Source organism: Eptatretus burgeri, chromosome 11, assembly GCF_056783735.1.
Source record: "Eptatretus burgeri isolate ZD-2024b chromosome 11, Ebu_testis_v1, whole genome shotgun sequence".
In the NCBI taxonomy this organism is placed as follows: Eukaryota; Metazoa; Chordata; class Myxini; order Myxiniformes; family Myxinidae; genus Eptatretus; species Eptatretus burgeri.
In genome coordinates, this window is record NC_140971.1 from 21,180,865 (window position 1) to 21,187,895 (window position 7,031).

At 44.3% G+C, this 7,031-nt stretch overlaps 1 long non-coding RNA gene across 1 annotated transcript; it reads right to left on the reverse strand.

Annotated features, from left to right (window-relative positions):
* Positions 1-714: 714 nt before the first annotated feature.
* LOC147016635 (uncharacterized) lies at positions 715-5,437 on the reverse strand. Its single transcript, XR_015049686.1, has 3 exons — positions 5,255-5,437; positions 5,011-5,091; positions 715-4,828 (listed from the first exon to the last, which is right to left on the reverse strand). It is a non-coding gene; the product is annotated as an uncharacterized LOC147016635 (long non-coding RNA).
* Between the last annotated feature and the right edge of the window lie 1,594 nt (positions 5,438-7,031).

Here is a 7,031-nt window from a genome sequence, read left to right on the forward strand (position 1 = left end):
ACAGCCTGCTCCCACTGCACACTCACCACTGCCTGCTCCCACTGCACCCTCACCACTGCATGCACTCTGACCACTTCCTGCTCCAACTGCACCATCACCACAGCCTGCTCCCACTGCACCATCACCACAGCCTGCTCCCACTGCACCATAACCACTGCCTGCTCCCACTGCACTCTCACCACTTCCTGCTCCCACTGCACCATCACCACTTCCTGCTCTCCTTGCACCACCTTCACAGCCTGCTCCCACTGCACTACCTCCACAGCCGGCTCCCGCTGCACACTCACCACTGCCTGCTCCCACTGCACCCTCACCACTGCATGCACTCTGACCACTTCCTGCTCAAACTGCACCATCACCACAGCCTGCGCCCACTGCACCATCACCACAGCCTGCTCCCACTGCACCATCACCACAGCCTGCTCCCACTGCACCATCACCACAGCCTGCTCCCACTGCACCATAACCACTGCCTGCTCCCACTGCACCATCACCACTTCCTGCTCCCACTGCACCATCACCACAGCCTGTACCCACTGCACCATCACCACAGCCTGCACCCACTGCACCATCACCACAGCCTGCTCCCACTGCACCATCACCACTTCCTGCTCCCACTGCACCATCACCACTTCCTGCTCCCACTGCACCATCACCACTTCCTGCTCCCACTGCACCATCACCACTTCCTGCTCCCACTGCACCATCACCACTTCCTGCTCCCACTGCACCATCACCACAGCCTGCTCCCACTGCACCATCACCACTGCCTGCTCCTGCTGCACCATCACCAATGCTTGGTCAAACTGCGCCCACAACACTCCATGCACTCTCACCACTTCCTGCTCACACTGCACCATCACCACAGCCTGCTCACACTGCACCATCACCACAGCCTGCTCCCACTGCACCATAACCACAGCCTGCTGCCACTGCACCATCACCACTGCCTGCTCCCGCTGCACCATCACCAATGCTTGCTCAAACTGCACCCACAACACTGTCTGCATTCTCACCTGCCTGCTCCCGCTGCACCCTCACCACTGACTGCTCCCACTGCACCCACAACACTGTATACACTCACACCATTTCCTGCTCTCCTTGCACAATCACCACTGCCTGTTCCTGCTGCACCCACAACACTGCATGCACTCACACCACTTCCTGCTCTCCTTGCACCACCTCCACAGCCTGCTCCTGCTGCACCACCTCCACAGCCTGCTCCCACTGCACCACCTCCACAGCCTGCTCCCGCTGCACCATCACCCCTGCCTGCTCCCACTGCACCACCTCCACAGCCTGCTCCCACTGCACTACCTCCGCAGCCTGCTCCTGCTGCACCATAACCCCTGCCTGCTCCCACTGCACCATCACCACTTCCAATATCCTCAGCAACCTCACTCCACAACCATAACGAACTATTATCTGCAAATTTCTCCCATTCTGCAACTTGCTGCAAATTATCTGTTTCTTCAACTTCACAATAACTATCCTCAAGTACCTATTTCCTCACATTTCCGACAACAGTAAGAACCCACTGCTTCCCTTATTGTTGATATGGCCCACATTGAGCATCTATCACATTTTATGTACTCCTCTTCCTTTCTCCTTCGGTCTCTATTTATACCCTTTTTCACCCCCATACTGCCAATACAAGGTCCAAACTGATTTAAACGTTAAACTTAACACGAGGCCTCCCCCGCTTCTTCCAATAAACTAACAAATACCCGCTGAAACTGATATGAACACAACTGCAACCTTTATAAACACAAACCCACAACCCCTGACACAAATCTCGACAACAAACTACGCAAAACAACACACAAAAAACACTTATCTTCATCCAGCCGAGGAGCTTACACAGCTGCGTGCAAACAACGAGACACAATTTAACAGTTCACAACACTACATGCACTCTCATGTGGATGGAGAGGTTGTGATTGAGATGGTTGTTGGATCATCGGCAGCATGACGATGATTCATTAAATTTAGCTTTGTTCATGGATGCTGGTCCGATTACGACAATTAACGATTTCACGAGAAACAACAAAAGGCTCGTAATGGAAGGAAGGGAGGTAATCGTATACGCGGAAGCAGTTTGGGTGGCATTATTAACTGTTATGCCTGATGTTGGCTTAATGGTTAGGATGGTGGGCTTGGGATCCGAGGATCCTGAGTTCAAATCCCGCTTTCTGTTGAATTAATATGAGGTGGGGTTGACTCAGCCTGTCATCCTTCTGAAGTCAGCAAAATGAATACCAGCTTGCTGGGATGATTGAGCCATTCAAGCATCCTGTCTCAGAGTGGTGACCTGTCCAGGATTGTGCCCAACAGCCAAGGAGACTGCTTCGGCTGCCCCCAACAATGCTCTGTACAGAGTATGGTCCCAATGGATGGTGGATTAAACTGTTGTGTCTGTCTGCTCCCATAACTAGATCTTGTAGATCTAGTATTATGGGATCTTGGTATGTCATTTCCTGGTGGATGATTCATTTTTAAATTTAGCTTCGTTCCCGTATGCTCGTCTGATTACAACAATTGACAGAGCACGAAAAACATGAAAAGGTTCCTAATGAATGTTAATCATACACGCAGATGCAAACAATAACTCATCTTTGCTCAAAAACAGCGATTGGCCAAAATGCAATACCGTGATAACGAAATTGGAGCACAATAGGTTGTTCGAGATTGGTAGAAACCCGCAATATTTGAGTGTTTACTGTTGTTCCACTGCAATACAGTAAGACACCGATATTCGTGGGGGATAGATTCCTGAACAATGCCCTGAATGTCAAATTCATGAATGCTGGGGCATTGTTTCAATGGGAAAAAGAGGAATATGTTCCAGGTGGTTCGTGATTCATCAGGGAATTTTTATTTTATTTTATGAACATGAATGCACATGATTACAGTTTCATTAAAAATGCTTACAAATGAAATAAATAGAGATGACTGAGAGTCATCTCTTGAGGTTGTTGTTCAGACCGAGATTCAAACCCTCACCAATTTAATTTCCTGGCCCTGAAAGTTACAGGGCAAGATTTTGGGAAACTTCCCTGGGAGACCCCATGATCTGAAATAGAAAAATCTAAGACCTCAGAGCAATCGGGTGGGAAATAAGGAACGAGTATAGAACTGAAGTTTTGAACTGAAATTCCACCTCCACTCCACCCCCCCCCTCCGGGAACCCCCATGATCTGCAAATGAAAAGTCGAAGCCTGAGCGATTGCACGGGCTACTCTCTTGTTTTCATGTGTCAAGTTTCAGAACAAGCATCCAGGTGATAAGGGAGGAAGAGCAAAACGTTAACGGACATTCGGACTTCAGGATCCAAAATTCCGATGCACCGTCTGCTGAGATGGGTTACGCGCATCATACATCCTGAACCTCAAAACACTGTCTCTCATAAACATATCACGTCCTTAAGGAAACCCCAACTAGCATTTTCATACCAATAATCCACCATAAGGGACAACTCAAATCGACACCCAATGCATTACAAAGAAGACAACGTGACTTGTTACCAGACAGAACAAACACAAAACAAAAAGGACATTTTGTGATTTAAAAAAAAAATGCCAAACAAGGTGACAAATAACCAGAATACCGAGTTCAAGAAAAAGGGCGTCATCATGCCAATTCTCAGAAATGTCTCAGAATATTAACAATTCATGTTTGACAGGAGAGCGCAGCATTTCAAACGTTGTTGACTTGAAGATTCAGGATCCATAGTTTTTTGTGATAGTCATGCAATGCTGCTCCAAATAAATGAGATAGTGGGAGACAATGTGCAAAGGTCAGAAATATGACACCTGGACAATGCCCCAAAATTGGGGGATGACCGAGAAATGCTAAATCACAACCAGCTTGGAACTTTTTACGATTTCATTGCAAAGCTTTTGGCCATTGAGTGAAACGTGATTTTAATCGTTCCTCACAAGTTGTATTATATGTTGAAACAGGTCTTGTATTGAGAATTTGCAGCCCCTGAGGGCAGTATGATACCAAGGCCAAATGTCACTTTTATTTATGCACTCAGACTGTTGTCATGGCAACAGAAACAGATATTTCTGAACCTTGCCCACCGAATCCTTTAGAGTTCTACGAAGCAGTTTCTGATTGGGTGGATGAGGGAATGGCAGTGGACACAATATATCTAGAGTTTAAAAAAGTCATTTGATGAGGTACCAAATAGGAAGTTGTTGGCTCGGGTAGCTAAATCGATTGGAAACTGTCTTAGTGATCAGAAGCAAAGAGTGGCTGTGAGTGGGAGGATGTCTAGCTGGGCAGAAGTAAGTAGTGGGATCGGTACAAGGACCATCATTATTCACAACTTGCTGAAGCATCCGACATTGCCCGGTGAAAGTCAATGAAATAGTCTAATCATTAAATTTGTGTTATACACAACAAATCACGACAACCTAAACATATTACTCAATCACTCTCGGGGGAAAAAAAACAGGCAGTGTGTTAGCAACATCCTCACTCGAGGCCTGAATACGGAGGTATTATAAAAAACCTGTGTAAAGCAATCTTTTTATTAACAGATGCATGGGTAAACACTAAAATAATTAAATTTGTGTGCTGACAACAAATCACTACAACCTCAACCTACAGTCTTCACAATACATATTACTCGATCGCTCTTGGGAAAAAAAGAATAAAAAAACGCAGGTAGTGTATAAGCACGAGACCCGATCGATGTCTGAAGGCCAATTATCTGGTTTCATGTGGAGTCAATGTGTTTTTATCCAAACATAGCCCTCGACCTTCCTCTGGATGAAAGAGGAGGCCATGCAAAGTTTGGTCGCATTGGTTCCTGCAGGGTCTGAATGCATAAACAAACAAACAAACAAACAAGAAGAAGACGTCATGCATAGCACGATACTTGTGAAATCCATAAAACAAATTTGACCTCAAAAATAATTGGTGGTTGAATTCAATGATCAAATATGCAACTCCTCTTCAAATTTCAAGTCAACAAGATGTCTTGAAAACAGTAATTCAAACCTTTCTTAGACTAAACATAGGATGGACTGGGGTGGATGAACTGGTAGACTCATGCCTCTATTTCCATGAACCTCAAATTTCCTTGAAAAAAAAACAAAAAAACAAGAGGGTGTGTTCTCAAATTTGGAGGAAATTGGCGTGTTTCACTTCACGTGGAAAAGGGCAATCTATAAGATATGTTTAGAGGTGTGCATATATGGTTTTACAAAAGCGTTAAAAAAAAAACAATGGAATGAGACCTTACCTGCTGGAGCTTTCTTAGCTCCAGTTTGGAATGAGATGTATCGGTTTCCAACTCTTGGAGGAACAGGAGACCTGAATTTGAGAAAAATACATCAAGCCCTGGTCACGCAGACATTACTTAAGTTTAACTCTTCTGTTCCGATGTTTTGTCCCTTTTGTGATTTAAGTGAAAATGTGGCCCACACATTTATTGAATGCAAGAGATTGGTACCCCTCTTTCTCTTCCTTCAACAGATATTAGATAAATTTAATTTAGTTTTTTCCTTTCCAGTCTTTATTTATGGAATTGAGGAGTTCTAAGAGTAAACCAGTACTTCTGTTTTTGTCTTTACTGTTGGGTATTGCTAAACTGGCAATTTATAAAACCAGGACAGCAAAATTGAAGGGGAAAAAATGTAAATGTGCTTTTCTGCTTTAAAGATATTGATTCGGCACGGGTAAAAATGGAGCAGCCTGATCTTTTGAGCTTGGACATTGTGGGTGATCAGTGGTACACTGATGAGGTTTTGAGCTTTTTTTGTGATGTAATATGGTTTTGTAAAAGTGTAAAGTACTTACACATAGTTTTCCAAATGTGTATAATTCTGTGGAGTGGTTGACATGGACATCCATCCTTGTTTGCATTGCTTTTGTGTTATATATTTTTGCTGTAATATTTATTTTGGGTTTGTTTCTATGGTGTGTTTTGATACCTTTATAATAAATGCATACAAAAGTGTCTCTGTCTGTCTCTGTCTCTCGGTCCAGAGTGGTCAGTCGCTCTGTGTGTAAGTGTCATGGCAGTGTGTTGGTGTGTGTGTGTTAACCCTGTGTTGTCCCTTGTGCTCTCGTCTCCCATACCCTGCTGCACAGCGTTTCTGCTCTTTCCCTACCCCCCCAACCCCCTCTTGTGCCCCCATTCCTCCCATTTCCGAGTTAGAGGGAGAGAAGAGCACTTGCGATGGTATTCGGTACGTTCTTTCTGCTTTTGGCAGTGGCCGTACCGATATACTGATGTGCATAATTAGTTTATCGCATTTACTTATTTAATTTATTGATTTAGTATTCATTATACCTTTTCCTTTAGTTTAAATTGTTCTCATTTTCTCGCGACCCGTTGAAGTTTGAACGGAGATTGCCAATTAATTTTTATACATCCGGCCATTGAAGAGTCATGGTGGGTCAAAGTTCACGGTATGCTTCGTTTGAAGTGCAAACCCAGAAACATGGGATAGTTTGCGTTCCTCCATCGGCAATCGACATGGAGAAGATAATTGTCGGTGTCGGTGAGATCATTGGGATTGAAAATGTTAAAGTGGTTTTCCGTATGAACAAACGAGTTGTTTTTTTTAAGTTTCTGAAATCCCAATGGTTGCTCAAGTCGTCGAGCACTGAGTTTTTTTTTTGATCCTGATATTTATGTTTCCTTTTCCCCTCCAGATAACCCCACACAAAAGGTGTGATCTCAAATTTACCACCTTTCATTAAATGCGATCAAATTGTAACCGAACTAAAAAGATACGGTATGGTTGTATCCCCATTAACAATGATTCCTTTCGTAGTCAGAATGATAAATTAAAGCACATCATGTTGTTTCGGCGGATTGCTGACATGATCTTGCCACCAGGTGTTTCAGGGTTCCAGGCAATCCTTCCCTTTAAAATCGAGGGACATACTTACATGGGATATTCCAAGACAGAAACCCTTGTGTGTTTTGGTTGTGGTGAATTTGGCCATGTTAAAGGATCGTGCACCAAAAAACATACTGAATAAAACTGTTAACGAAGGCTTCTCATCCC